General features: G+C 43.7%; 1 protein-coding gene across 9 annotated transcripts in view; it reads right to left on the bottom strand.

Annotated features, from left to right (window-relative positions):
- Positions 1-13,384, bottom strand: part of fyco1a (FYVE and coiled-coil domain autophagy adaptor 1a) — a 169,718-nt gene extending 156,334 nt beyond the window's left edge. For 4 of the 9 annotated variants that reach the window (XM_069910231.1, XM_069910242.1, XM_069910252.1 and 1 more), the window contains exon 1: positions 13,240-13,346. The gene's annotated coding sequence lies outside the window, so the exon portion shown is untranslated. Of the gene's footprint in view, positions 1-6,346; positions 6,679-13,229 lie in introns of those variants that run through there. The other 5 variants (XM_069910190.1, XM_069910223.1, XM_069910198.1 and 2 more) reach the window with 4 other exon arrangements.
- Between the last annotated feature and the right edge of the window lie 1,413 nt (positions 13,385-14,797).

The raw sequence follows: 14,797 nt of genomic DNA, 5'->3' as shown, positions 1-14,797 counted from the left end.
TACAGTATTTCTGTAACAGCATTAATTTGTATTGTACTCCGTTGAGACAAAAACATCCAACATAAGAAATTAGGGCCTGCTTTGCACAGAAAATCTTAGAAAATGAAATGCCTTTCCTTCCCATTCTTTACCAATGCAGAGAGTACAAAGAAAATAAGATGAGCCCAGAAATCTGGCCAACTCTTTGTAGAGAGGATTGGTGATAGGAAAGGCTATTGGAAAAATGAAGGAGAAACATCAGTCAGTAAATGGGCCTGGCAGGGACATTCGGCAGTTTAAATTGGGTCATGAGAAATGAACCAGTGGTTGATGACAATGAGGAATGAAATTAACAGCAATATGTAAGGGTATCTTGTAGCTTAAAGGAATTAACTAGTGGTAAAGTGGAAAAAATGGGAGTCAGGAATAGAATAAAAAGAATTGATAGGTAGGGAAGATATTATTATCATGGGAGAAAATATACCTATTGTCTGGAAGTGATCCTGGTAACCTAAGGATTCCCTAATTATTACTATCACCCACCCTTCCCACAAAGTGTTGGCCAGGATTCTGGGCTCACCTTCTTTGTACAGTGGTCATGACAGGAATCAGTAAATGAAGGTTGGGTGCACTGGAAGTAGGTGCCTGTGTTGAGGAACATAAACTTGGGAGTGTTTCTGGAGGAGTGGCCTTCAGACAATATTAGTCATATTTACCTAAACCGCAATTTGGGAAGTGGCATCCAACATTAAATTACATAAATCACAGAACAATTATAACACAGAAAGTGATCAAATGAATTATCAAGTCGATAAAGAGCTAACCAGCCTTATCCCAACTACCAGTACTAGATATAGTTGCTTCTTCTATGGAGAAACCAGATGGAGATTCAGAGTCCAATTTGCAGAAAAGTTAGTTCACTCCTGGGAGCTTCCTGTCAATTAAAAGTTTCATTATGTTTTCACTCTCATCCCCCTGACTTTGGCCTTAGTCTGCCATAGAATATTTCAAAGAAACCCAGCATAAGTGCAAGGAACAGCACCATTTTCTGATTGGGCATGTTACAGCTCTCAGCACTCAGAGGCAGACAATTTCAGATTACTGTACCAGCCTTTCTGGTTTGTTTCAGAAATAGCCAATTTTGAGGCAAGGTCATCACCTTGTAACTAGAATTTGAATTTTTCCCTTTCCTCTGACAATGCTTTACCACCTGAAGATCTCCAGTATTCTTAGCCCTCTTCAATTTTGCATCATTAGGCACTTTCAGATAGCTAAAATACCCCGATGTAAAGCCGCATATTCTACCCCTATGCGGCTGTCAGGAGGCCACCTTAAACCGCAGGAGGTGCCTTCGAGGTGCACTTTCCAACCCTCCTCCGAGAGGGATAATCGCCGGAGCACTGAAGTCCCCCTAGGCATCTGAATGCAGCCACCTGAAAGCAGCTGCTAAGGGGATGACAATCAGCTGGCGAGCGCCTGACAGTCCCCCTCCCCACTGCCCCTGTCCCCCGGCAGGGACGTCAGGGCTGGGGCGGCCGGCGCAGCTATTGTTCCATCAGTCTTTGCTGTTATTATACCTTCAACACCCTCTTTCAATCAGCAGCACCAAATGGGTCATTCAGCCTCACCTCATCTCCACCCTATCATCAATATCCCAAGGTTCTTCCAACTCCCCACCTCATTCCGCACAACCTAATAAATTTAATTTCCAACCTTTCCTAATTCTGATGGAAGTCGTCAACCTGAAACTTTAAATTTGTTTCTCTCATCACAAATGTTGTCTGGCTTGCTGAGTATTTCCAGCACTTTCTGTTTCTTTTCCTAACGGAATGACCCTATTCTCCCAGGCTTCCTCATGCATTCACACATCAGATCCAAAGTAAAATCTTGAACTTCATGCAACTCAGAAGTTCCCTATTTTCTTTCTTTTTCAATATTTTGATTGGTTTTATCAAATAAATGTTTCAAAGGTACATAACAATAAAATAAAGTATTAACAAACCTTGGAATACAAATAATACTGAAACCTGTTACATTAAAAAAGAAAGATAAAAAAGAAAAATGCTAAACTAAATATCTATTTCAATTCCCTGCCTTCAGAGGCTACTGACTAGCACAAACAGTCCACCACTAATAATTAAAAAAAGGAAGGTAAACATTGGGTTTAAAAACCAAAAACTAGTTAATCTTACAAATTTTGAAAGTAATTAAGAAAAGAACCGCATAAAGAAACAAAGTTAAGATTCATTTCAATAGTGGACATCATATCGAACAACCATTGATTATGGGTGGGAGAGACAGCATCTTTCCTTCTTATTAAAATGGCCCTTGTGATAAGGAGTTAAGGGAAATTACCTGGGATTGTGAAGCTGTCAGAACTAAACCAGATGGTCCACTTATTCCAAAGAGAGCAATAGAAGTATTTGGAGTCAACATTAAATTCCCCATTTGTAATGGAAGATTTAAACCGTGTTTTATACTTTTGCAGCCTTTGCTTCTGCAATACCTGACAGAAGCTGGCAGCAGTGACCAGGTCGCTGGCACTGAGCCTGGCATGATGGACCAAAAGGTAAAGAGGAATGCAGTGGTCATTGGGGACTCCATTGTCAGAAATACAGACAGGAGATTCTGTGAGCCAGATAGGTATGCCCGCATGGTGTGCTGCCTCCCTGGTGCAAGCATGCGGGATATCTCAAATCGGGTCCAGGGTATTCTAAAAGGGGAAGGTGAACAGCCTGATGTCTTGGTACATGTGGGTACCAATGACATAGATAAAAAGAAGGAGGAAGTACTGAAAAAGGATTACAGAGAGCTAGGACAGAAACTAAGAAATAGGACAGCCAGGGTGGTGATCTCTGGTTTGCTACCTGTGCCAAGTGCAACAGAGGACAAAAATGGAAGGTTAAGAAAAATGAATGTGTGGCTGAGGGGCTGGTGTAAAGGACAAGGTTTTGGCTTCTTGGATCATTGGGATCTCTTTTGGGGAAGGCATGACCTCTGCAAGAAGGATGGGTTACACGTAAACCCAAAAGGGGTCAATATATTGGCAGCTAGGTTTGGTACAGCCGTCGGGTGCGGTTTAAACTAATTTGGCAGGGGGGTGGGAACCTGTGTAATGGGGCAAAGGACAGAAAAGATAAAACAGGAAAAGTTAGGTTAGGCAGCGAAAGTAAAAAATCAGAAAGAGCAAGGAGGGTGAAAAAAGCAAATCTGAAGGCTTTATATTTTAATGCAAGAAGCATTCGAAACAAGGTAGATGAATTAGCTGTGGAAATTGAAATAAACAAATATGATTTGATTGGGATTACAGAAACATGGATGCAGGGTGGGCAAGCCTAGGAACTTAACATCCCGGGGTATACGATATTTAGGAAGGATCGGCAAGAAAGAAAAGGGGGTGGGGTAGTATTGATGGTGAGAGAAGGGACCGACACGATTGACAGAAAGGATATCAACTCGGAAGATGCAGAATCTATATGTGTAGAACTGAGGAATAGCAAGGGGCGGAAAACGTTAGTGGGGGTGGTATATAGGCCTCCAAATAGTAGTGTAGAGGTGAGGGAAGGCATTAAAAGAGAACTTAGAAAAGCGTGCAATAAGGGAACAGCTGTCATCATGGGAGACTTTAATTTGCATATAGATTGGACTAGCCGAATTAGTAAAAATACTGAGGAGGAGGAATTCCTTGAATGTTTACGGGACGGTTATCTAGACCAATATGTCGAGGAACCAACTCGGAAGCAGGCCATTTATGATTGGGTATTATGCAATGATAAGGGACTAATCAACAATCTTGTTGTACGAGGCCCTTTGGGTAGGAGCAATCACAATATGATCGAATTCTCACTCGACATGGAGAGTGATGAAATTAAAACCGAGACTAAGGTCCTGAATTTAAATAAAGGGAATTATGATTGTATGAGACGGGAGTTGAGTAAGATTGATTGGGTGGTGTTTATGGGGGAGTTGACTGTGGATAGACAATGGAAAGCATTCACAGATCTAAAGGAGAAATTGCAAAAATCATTTATACCGGTTTGGCATAAAAATAAACCAAAAAAGGTGACTCAACCGTGGATAACAAGGGAAATTAGAGACAGCATTAGGTCCAAAGAGAGAGCATATCAATTGGCCAAAAAAAGAACCACAACCGAAGACTGGGAGCAGTTCAAGATGCACCAAAGGAGGACAAAGGGATTAATCAAGAGAGCAAAAATAAATTATGAAAGTAAGCTTGCGGCAAATATAAAAACCGACTGCAAAAGCTTTTATAAATATGTCAAGAGGAAAAGATTGGTGAAATCCAGAGTAGGTCCTTGCAGTCGGAATCAGGGGAATATATAATGGGGAATAAGGAAATGGCAGACCAATTAAATTCTTACTTTAGTTCTGTTTTTACAAGAGAGGATACAAATAACCTCCCAAGGATGTTGGGAAACATAGAGACTAATGCAAGGGAGGAACTGAAAGAAATCAGTATCTCTAAGGACATGGTCTTGGGGAAATTGATGGGATTGAAGGCAGATAAATCCCAAGGGCCTGATAATCTACATCCTAGGGTACTTAAGGAAGTGGCCATTCAGATAGCAGATGCTTTAAGAATTATTTTCCAGAACTCGATAGACTCAGGATCAGTACCCATGGATTGGAGGGTAGCTAATGTTACCCCACTATTTAAAAAGGGGGGTAGAGAAAAAGCGGGGAATTATAGGCCGGTGAGCCTTACATCAGTAGTGGGCAAAATGTAATAGCGGAGCATATGACTAGCAGAGAAGGGATCGGACAGAGTCAACATGGATTTACAAAAGGTAAATCGTGCTTGACAAATCTATTGGAATTCTTTGAGATGTTGACAGGTAAAATAGATGGGGGACAGCCAGTGGATGTGGTGTACCTGGACTTCCAAAAGGCCTTCGATAAGGTCCCGCATAAATGACTGGCTTCCAAAATCAAGGCTCATAGGATTGGGGGCAAAGTATTGATGTGGATTGAGAACTGGCTAGCAGGTAGAAGACAGAGAGTTGGGATAAATGGCTCGTTTTCTGAGTGGCAGGCGGTGACCAGTGGGGTGCCACAGGGATCTGTACTGGGACCCCAGCTGTTCACAATTTACATTAATGATCTGGGTGAGGGGATTGGATGTAATATCTCCAAATTTGCAGATGACACTTAGCTTGGAGGGGTTGTGTGCACGGAAGAGGGGGTCAGGAAGCTCCAGTGTGATTTGGATAAATTGAGGGACTGGGCAGATACATGGCAAATGCACTACAATGTGGATAAATGTGAGGTTATCCACTTTGGTAATACAAACCGGAGGGCAGATGACTATTTGAATGGCAATAGATTAAGAGATGGGGAAGTGCAGAGAGACCTAGGGGTACTTGTACACCAATATCTGAAGGCAAGCATGCAGGTACAGCAGGCGGTTAAAAAGGCAAATGGTATGTTGGCCTTCATATCAAGAGGGTTGGAGTATTTGAACAAGGATACCTTACTGCAGCTGTACAGGGCCTTGATGAGACCACACCTGGAGTATTGTGTGCAGTTTTGGTCACCTTATCTAAGGAAGGATGTTCTTCCAATGGAGGGAGTGCAGAGGCGATTCACCAGGCTGATACCTGGAATGGCAGGAATGACTTATGAGGAAAGATTGCGCAAATTGGGATTGTACTTGCTGGAGTTTAGAAGACTAAGAGGGGATCTCATAGAGACATATAAAATTCTGGCAGGTCTGGACAGAGTGGATGCAGATGGGATGTTTCCAATGATGGGAAAATCCAGAACCCGGGGCCATGGTTTGAGGATAATAAGCAAACCATTTAGGACCAAGATGAGGAGGAATTTCTTAATCCAGAGCGTGGTGAATCTGTGAAATTCATTGCCACAGAGGGCAGTAGAGGCAGGTTCATTAAATCTATTTAAGAGGGAATTAGATATATTTCTTCGGGATAAGGGAATTAGGGGTTACGGAGAGAAGGCGGGGACGGGGTACTGAACTTTAAGATCAGCCATGATCTCGTTGAATGGTGGAGCAGGCTCGAAGGTTTGAATTACCTACTCCTGCTCCTATCTTCTATGTTTCTATGTTTCTAAGGGTGAGAACCTGCTTGTTGTTTTTTACTTTTGCAGCCTTTGCTTCTGCAAGGCTGAGGACCTGCTTGTTTTGTTTAGAATCGGCAGACATAAGCTAAATTCCACCGAGGGGCCAGAGATGCTGTTATCTGACGAAAGGACATCTGTGTACCAAGAACATTTAATCTTCCTGCTTGTTTTGGTCACAGACTGTCAGAGGATGAGCCTTGATGCAAAATAAACCATTGTATTCAAAGTGATAAGCTGAAAATTACATTATTCGATAGAAGCCTACCATGCTAGCTTGCTCGCTTATCTTTCTTACTGTGCTGGGAATAGGTGCTTGGGTAAGCAGTTTTTGGGTAATATAACCCATGGTCCCGCTGCTGAAGTTTGAGACTCTCCGAGGGGTGACAACATCTCTCAGCAAGAAGAACTTCTAGAGTCCAGCCAACGTCCCAGTCAGTGGAGGTGGAGAAGCTGCTATCGGCACCCCGACAACCTACTACAAGTGTGCGGTCGTTGCCTCGCTTCGGCAGTTGGTACCAGTCCAGGAGTTGATAAGTATAGTTGGGAAGGGCTTGCAAATTTTAGTTTGAAATCAGCTTTTGAATTTGTAATAAATATTTGCATAAACTGAACTGCTCTCGATGTGTGTGTCTATTTTCTTTCGGTAGCTCAAACACTGTGATCAATCTAAAATGAACAAAGTAAGAGGTACAAGTTTACCCAGGACACCATTTTAAACTATATTTTACTTTACACGAAAATGGAACCACATAGTGCACAAAAACATGGCGCAATTTATTCATTTTCAGGCAGATATCCCTTTGAACTTGTGTCACCAGAATAACACTCATGTGATCCAAATTGTGTTTAACACTGGAATAACTTACAAAAATAACGAGGTCATATTTACATAATTGGATTATAAACAATATTTGAAGGTGTCACAAGATCATATTAAAGGCAATCAATTCATCATTCCCAATATAAATAAAGCAACCCAAGAATTATGTCATTATCCAACTTAAGAATATAACTACAAATAGAAATATGCTCAATGCATAGATAACTTGTAATTAAGTAGAATAATCTATCAGAAACTAGTTACATGTGCATGTTTGTACATGGAATGAAAAGGTTTAGTGCGATATGGACCAGATGCAGTTACATGGAATAGAGCTTGGGTAGACAACTTGGTCAGCTTTATGATAAAGCAATTATTCTCAATGAAATTTCTACAAATTGGTGGAATTAGAAATGAGGGATCAGCCCAGGGAATGTTTAAGGTAAACATCCACATAAAAGATTAGGACAGTGGTACTCAACCTTATTTTTTTTCAATGCACATACGACTTGAAGTAATTACTTAACACAGAGCATCTATGGCAAAGGATGTCATAGGTGCTCTGTGGTTAGTAAAGGATTACTTCATGTGGTATGTGAGTGGAAAAAAAGGCTGAGAATCACTGGATTAAGATATGAATTGCAAATATAGAACTAAAGTTGTAAGTAAAAGAAAATTGACAGATATAGTTAATGCTGAAGATTGTACAAAGTAAAACTATAATAAACATGATAACATGCAGCAAAAGAATTTCAAAAAAAAGTGATGATGGCATCTACAGGGAATCAAGGAAGCCATCTCCTTGGAAAGGAGATCCAAACATTTTGTCGAGATACAGGTTGCTCATGACTGTAAAATATCTGGCAATTCTGATTAACAGGCCATATGAATGCAACATAAACTCTTTTTATTTTGCTGGAAGGATAGAATTCATAAAAATCAAAAAAGTTACAGTAAACATATTGCAGTGAACTGAGATTCAGTGGTGGTATGTTATACTGATGGCTGGCTCAACCCCCCCCATCTCCTCCTCACCCCTATATAACCCTGGTTTCCCGCCTAAACCCTGAACCCCTCTGAAGACCATTGTAAGATCCTACCCTTGGTTATGAGCTAATAAAAGCGTATGTTCTCCCTCCAGTCGTGAGAGGTTTTATTCATACTACAATTATTCTCTAGTGATGGAAGCAGTACTCAAGCCCGGGATGCTGCCGATAGACCCTCTGTCCTTCGACGCAGCTAGGGAGTTCACGACCAGAGACATATTCCACACTGATGAACTCAGGAGGTCTGCACTCGTTTCCAGGGTAGGAACAAAAGGGTATGCAGTCATCAGAGACTGCTCTACATATGATGCAGCCATCGAGACTTTGAAGGCTCGGTACCTGAAGTCACAAAACGAGGTCCTAGCAAGGCACTGACTCACTCTACATCACCAACGGCCAGGAGAGACCATTGATAATTACCTCCTGGATCTGTAGACGCTTGCCAAGAAGTACAGGTACGAAGCAGCTACGGGTCGTGCTCATGAGGAAGAACAGATCCGAGACACTCTAGTTATGGGGGGTCTGCTCGAGTTGGGTAAGAAGGACCTGGCTAGCCACGTTGAACTGGCCAAATCATTGGAACAGGCCGAGCTCGAGAACGATGACCTCGAGGTCAGAGAGCTCGCTCAGAGAGGTGGCCCCTTCCAAGGACTGGCTGCTCCCACTAACCCAGCCCTAACAGCTGCCGCTTCTTGTGCTAGGGAGTGCTTTCTCTGCAGCAAGAACCAACATCCCTGATCATGTTGCCCGGCTAAAGACTCAGTCTGTTCCAGCTGTGGCAAGAAAGGGCATTGGGCGAGGGTTTGTCGTGCGAGGGGAAGCCCGGGGAAGTCCGCAGTCTGCACTGCTCCCGGATCCGGTTCCAGCCCCAAGCCATCTGCCCCAAATTCACCCGAACCTACTTGTTGCACTACCTGCTGACGGAGGGTGGCAGTGAGGAAACGGCACAAAAAGGCTCAGTGGCCATCTTGCCGTGACTCAAATTCAAATTCGGCAACATCATTGTCAGAGGAAGAAGGAGGGCGGCCATCTTGCCGTGCCATAAGGTCGACGCCATCTTACCCACGGGGAACCCAGGACGGTGGGGGCCACTCGAGTGAGGAGTATGGAGTCTCTGGGCTCCTAGCCTCGATGGTTCTAGATCAGGACAGACCTCACCAGCTCAGCAACACCATAGTGACTGTTAAGGTAAAAAGACACTCCACTAAATGCCTAATCGACACAGGCTCTACTGAAAGCTTCATAGACTCATAGATTGTGCAAGAATACAACTTAAACATGTATCCTTCCAATTATCACATATTCCTTGCATCTCAGTCGCACTCGACCTGTATTCAAGAACATTGTATAGTACATTTGTCATTTGAGGGGGAGCATTTTGTAATATATGCCTGTACGTACTTGATGAATTGTGTGCTCCAGTGCTGTTGGGTCTGGACTTCCTGTGTCACCTTAAAAGTATGTCCTTGGAGTATTCTGGTCCCCTCCCCCCATAACAGTTTGGAATGGAGGGTCTCTAAAATCAGAACCCACATGCAGCCTCTCCACACTGAATATTGACCCCCACCTCTTTTCTCGAATCTGTCCTCTGACAGCAAACCTATTGCTACCAAGAACAGGAGGTACAGCACAGCAGAGCGAGATTTCAGACAGTCTGAGACACAACGTCTGCTCAACAAAGGTATCACTGAACCTAGCACCAGCCCGTGGAGAGCGCAAGTGTTCATGATAAAAGGGGAAAACAAGTTCAGGCTTGGCTATAGCCAAGTTTGACTATAGCCAAACCATTAATCGGTACACACTCCTGGACACATACCACCCCCCCCCCTCAAATTTTGGGCATGGTGAATGATATTGCACTGTCTCAGGTCTATTCGACTATTCATCTGAAAGCTGCTTATCACCAGCTGCCAATCCGTTCCAGGCACCGTTCAAATACAGCATTTGAGGCTAACGGTCACCTCTATCAATTCTGGAGGGTCTGTTTCAGTATTACTCACAGGGTCTGGATCTTCCAGTGGCAGATGGACAGAATGAGTATGGGTTGAAGGCTGCTTTCTCCTACTTTGATAATGTGGCCATACCTTGGAAGACCATGACACCAACCCCCAGACCTTTCTCCATGTCGTGAAAGCTTTGAATCTCACTTATAACTTTAGCAAGTGTGTGTTCAGGGCTAAATGACTGGCTAACCTCGGCTACACGGTGGAGAATGGCATAATTGGTCCAGATCCTGATAGGATGCACCCCCTATTAGAGCTCCCCGTTCCCAGGACCACAAAAGCTTTAAGGAGATGCCTGGGGTTTTTTTCGTATTACCCCCAGTGCATCCCTCAATACGCTGATAAGGTTCGCCCTCTCTTAAAAGCCACTATTTCCCACCTCGGCTGAAGCCCAAACAGCTTTTAACTACCTCCAAAAACACATTGCAAAAGCCGCCATGCATACGGTGGACGAGAATGTACCTAGGTGACGCTTCGGATGTAGTGCTGGCCGCTACCCTCAATCAGGCGGGCAGGCCAGTTGCATTTTTTTTCCCCTCGGCCATTACAAGGCCATGAGCTCCGGAACCACTCTGTGGAAAAGGAGGCTCAAGCCATTGTAGAAGCCATGAGGCACTGGAGACACTACCTGACTGGTAGGAAATTTACACTCCTCACTGACCAAGAGCTCTGTCACATTCATGTTTAATAACGTCAAGAGGGACAAAATCAAAAATGACAAAATTGCTAGGTGGAGGATCAAGCTCTCCACCTCCAATTATGACACTGCCTATGAGCCAGAACCCCTTAATGACCCACCAGATGCCTGATCCAGAGGAAGCTGTGCCTCTGCACACACTGGCCAACTGCATAATGAGCTCTGCCATCCAGGGGTTACTTGCATGGCTCATTTTTTCAAGGCGCACAATCTGCCCTACTCCATGGAAGATGCAGGGAAATGACCAGGTATGCGCAGAGTGCAACCCGCACTTATACCGTCCCGCGAAGGCACACCTGATTAAATCATCCATCCACACCGTTCAAACGACTCAGTGTTGATTTTAAGGGACCTCTCCCCACTACGAATGGGAACACTTTCTTCCTCTCTGTCATTGATGAGTACTCCCGCTTCCCGTTCACCATTCCATGCCTAGACACGTCCACTTCATCAGTCATAAAGGCCCTAGACTCCATTTTCGCCCTGTTCTGGTATCCTGGCTACATTCATAGTGACTGGGGATCATCCTTTATGAGTGATGAGTTACATCAGTGCCTGTAGATGATAACCATCTCATCCAGCAGGACTACTAACTACAATCCCCGGGGGAACAGACAAGTTGTAAAGGAAAACACCACGGTCTGGAACGCTATCAAACTGGCTCTGAAGTCAAGAGGCTTTCCAGACTCACGCTGGCAGGAAGTCCTCACTATGGTGCTCCATTCCATCCAGTCCCTTCTATGTACCGTGACCAATGCTACTCCTCACGAGCTCCTATTCAATTTTGAAAGAAGGTCAGCATCAGGAACTACACTCCCAACCTGGCTTACCATTCTCGGTCCGGTCCTTCTCAGGAAGCACGTGAGGAGAAGCAAGACTGATGCTCTGGTCGAAAGGGTGAAACTGCTCCACGCCAATCCCATGTACACCTATGTAGAGAACCCGGATGTCAGGGAGGACACTGCCTCCATCAGAGAATCGGCACCTGCCGGAACAGAGGGTTCATTGCCTCATGTGCCCTGCAAGCCACGGAGTTCATTCTCACTAGTCCTAGTCAGGGCCTCAAGAAATCTGGTTCAGGAGGAAAGTGCATCCTCCTCCACCATAGAGCCAGAGACCCCACCCACCACTTCTCCCTCACAAGGGAACCTGGAGACCCAAGGAGCTCAAGGCCCTCCCTTGCTAAGGCACTCCACCAGGATCTCCAGACATTTAAGTTTATAAATAAGTGTTTATGTTTTCAAATTTTTTTCTGAATCATTGCTCTCTGTCATCCACAGATCCTAAATTCTACAAGAACAGGTGAATGCAGTGAACTGAGATTCACTGGTGGTGTGTTATACTGATGGTGGCTCCACCTCCATCTACCCATATATAACACTGGTTTCTCACCTAAACCCTGAGCCCCTCTGAAAACTATTGTAAAACCCTACCTTCAGTTATAAGCTAATAAAAGCGTATGTTCTCCCCACCAGTTGTGAGAGCTTTTATTCATGCTAGACATATAAAACTTTAATTAGATCACACTTGAAATATAAAAGACAATTGTGGTCTACATATTACAAAAAAACTACATGGCTAACCCTAAAAGAATTGCAGAACAAATTTACAAAATTGTCCTAACAGAAATTGTGTTATCACCAAAAAAAAACTGTCATAAACAAAAAAAAGTGAACAGTTAATCAAAACCAAGGGCTTGGCAGAATAAACAGAGAATTCTTTCCACTTGTGAGCAATTCAAAAATTTAGAGCACTTAACTGCAAAATAGTCATTAATAAAGTAAAAAAAATAATTCAAGAGGAACATCCTTATTTAGGTGATTAGAAAGTGGAACTTGCTACCAGTTATTGGAGGAAATAGCATAAAAGAGGAAGTCCTTTTCAGTAATATAATAGCAGATAGGTTTAGATACTACACAGTGGATGAGAGTTTGAGGCAACTGACCTGGCTCTGTTGTATAAATATTTTATTTATGTTCAACAAAGATTCAGGCCCAGGTTTTTTTTTAAAACAAGGGTGGAAACATGCAGTATTTGCTTGATGCTGTTTTGAGATCTTTTATTGAAGGTAAATATAAATGCATGCCATTGTTGAGAAGAGTGAAAGAAGATTCAACAGGATACAATGGTGTTCAAAACCATAAATTGTTTTGTTTGAACAGTCCAACAGAAGATCATTACACAGAATAGATTGAAAATGCACAGATGGGGGGGAAAAAAAGCAAAATGATAAAGTGAAATGATAAAGTGGAAGTTTGGTTTGGAATCATGGTTGGCAGACATGTGGGCAGAAGGGGCTGTTTCTGTCCTCTACTGTTCTATAAAGAATCTAGCCAGGCTTGAAGAGTAACTTTCCAAACTGAAAAACTAGCCAATCCAAGGTAATGGGAAGTGGCATACAAGAGCCAACACTCGCACCATGACATCCTTTAGTGTGACAATGAGCCTCGTCCTATGTATTCCATGGGATAATTAGGCTACCTGGGGCCTTGGCCTTCACCCTGGTTCTGACCAGACTGCTTGACAGTGGTGTAAGATTACTGGCTGGAGGGAAGAGATAGGAACCCCCCAGTGCATTTTACCATCTCTCACCGATGAAGCAGCCTATTGGGTCACAGCCAGACGCCGGTCACTCACCGCCTTCTATCCACACCAGGCCAGGCCGCACACCGATCAACCACACCGATTGCAGACGCGACGGAGCGACACCCGAAACAGCCAATCAACGCGGCCGCTGCTCCGCGTCTGGCCATTGAACCAATTAACACGGGCTACGGGGGAGGGATTCAGCGGCGAGTTGTCAACAGTGGCCCGTCACCTGACCCGATGGAGTCGCACTCATTGACAGCGGCCTGCAATTCAACACCCCAGCGTGGTGATTGGAAGACGGCAGCGGTCATCTCGGTCTGATGGTGACTCGACAGTAAGGATCATCCCAGCCGGGTCATTCCAAGACAACAAGGGTCTCCCCAAGCAGATGATTGCAGACCAGCAGGGAACAACGCAGTCTGATAATTACAGGGATCATCCCAGCCTGATGGTTAGATGCCACCAAGGATCACTCCCAGCCCGACCATTGCACAACAAGAAGGGACCTCACAGACTTATGGTTACAGAATAACCAGTGTCACCCAGCCAAATGCTTACAGGTCAGCAAGGGTCAACCCAGCCTGACAGTTGCAGTGCAATAAGGATCACTCCCACCGAATACTCATAGGACAACTAGGTATCACCAACTTGGTGGTTACAGGACAAGTGGCACTACAGCTTATCTGTTACAGAACTGCAAATGATCAGCCAACAAGAATCCCACCACAAGATACCAGATATGCAACAGCAAGGGAGACCTGACCACCCAGGGCACCCCAACCTGACAGGTATATGGCACTTTGGGACACCCCAGTCCTTTGCTTCCATCCACTGCGTGGGCTTTGAGAATCACATGGGATTCACAGGTGCAGCCACAAGCAAAGAAATGCTTCAGAAGGTTCAAGTGATTCTGCACTCCTGCTGTTTTCAGGGCATTGAGGCATGCTTCCATAACACACAAAAAAAGATTCTAACTACCTTCTTAGTTGTTTTTCTCCATTTTTATTGGTTACTGTCCAGTGATTCCCATGAGTTCATGAAGATGTTAGATTTTTTCACAAAGAATTTGGGAATAGATCCTTGAATCAGTTCCTTAGTCCTTTTTGTAACCACTGACTGTGATTGAGTGCAAAGTAAAGACTCTGTTTAAAGAGTGTTTGGGTGCCAGCATTAAATGAAACAGACTGCCCATTGGAGCTGCCAATCAATCACAGGACTATGATCCAGTTTAGCAAAGCCTAAAGACCAAAGTGAACTAAAATCTATAATATTTTTGTACATTTTTTGTCATGTGTTTGCATTAATCTTGAAACAAAAAAGTCTAAGATTCTCAAGTACTATTGACTTGGATCCTGCTCATGAAGGAATGAAAACTAGAATCCAGAACTATCAGTATCTTGAATTGTTAGGACATAACTTTCCTTGATAATTGGAGAAATGGGCTGTGGTAAAATTAGAAGGTATAACCTTGAAGCTCAAGCTACACAATAAAAGGGTGTGATTTTGTTCCTCTTCATGCAGGGACTAAGAGGAGGTGAATCAGCATCAGGGAACAAATCAA

The sequence above is a fragment of the Narcine bancroftii genome, chromosome 1 (genome assembly GCF_036971445.1).
Source record: "Narcine bancroftii isolate sNarBan1 chromosome 1, sNarBan1.hap1, whole genome shotgun sequence".
In the NCBI taxonomy this organism is placed as follows: Eukaryota; Metazoa; Chordata; class Chondrichthyes; order Torpediniformes; family Narcinidae; genus Narcine; species Narcine bancroftii.
This window is presented reverse-complemented; position numbering and strand designations above follow the sequence as displayed.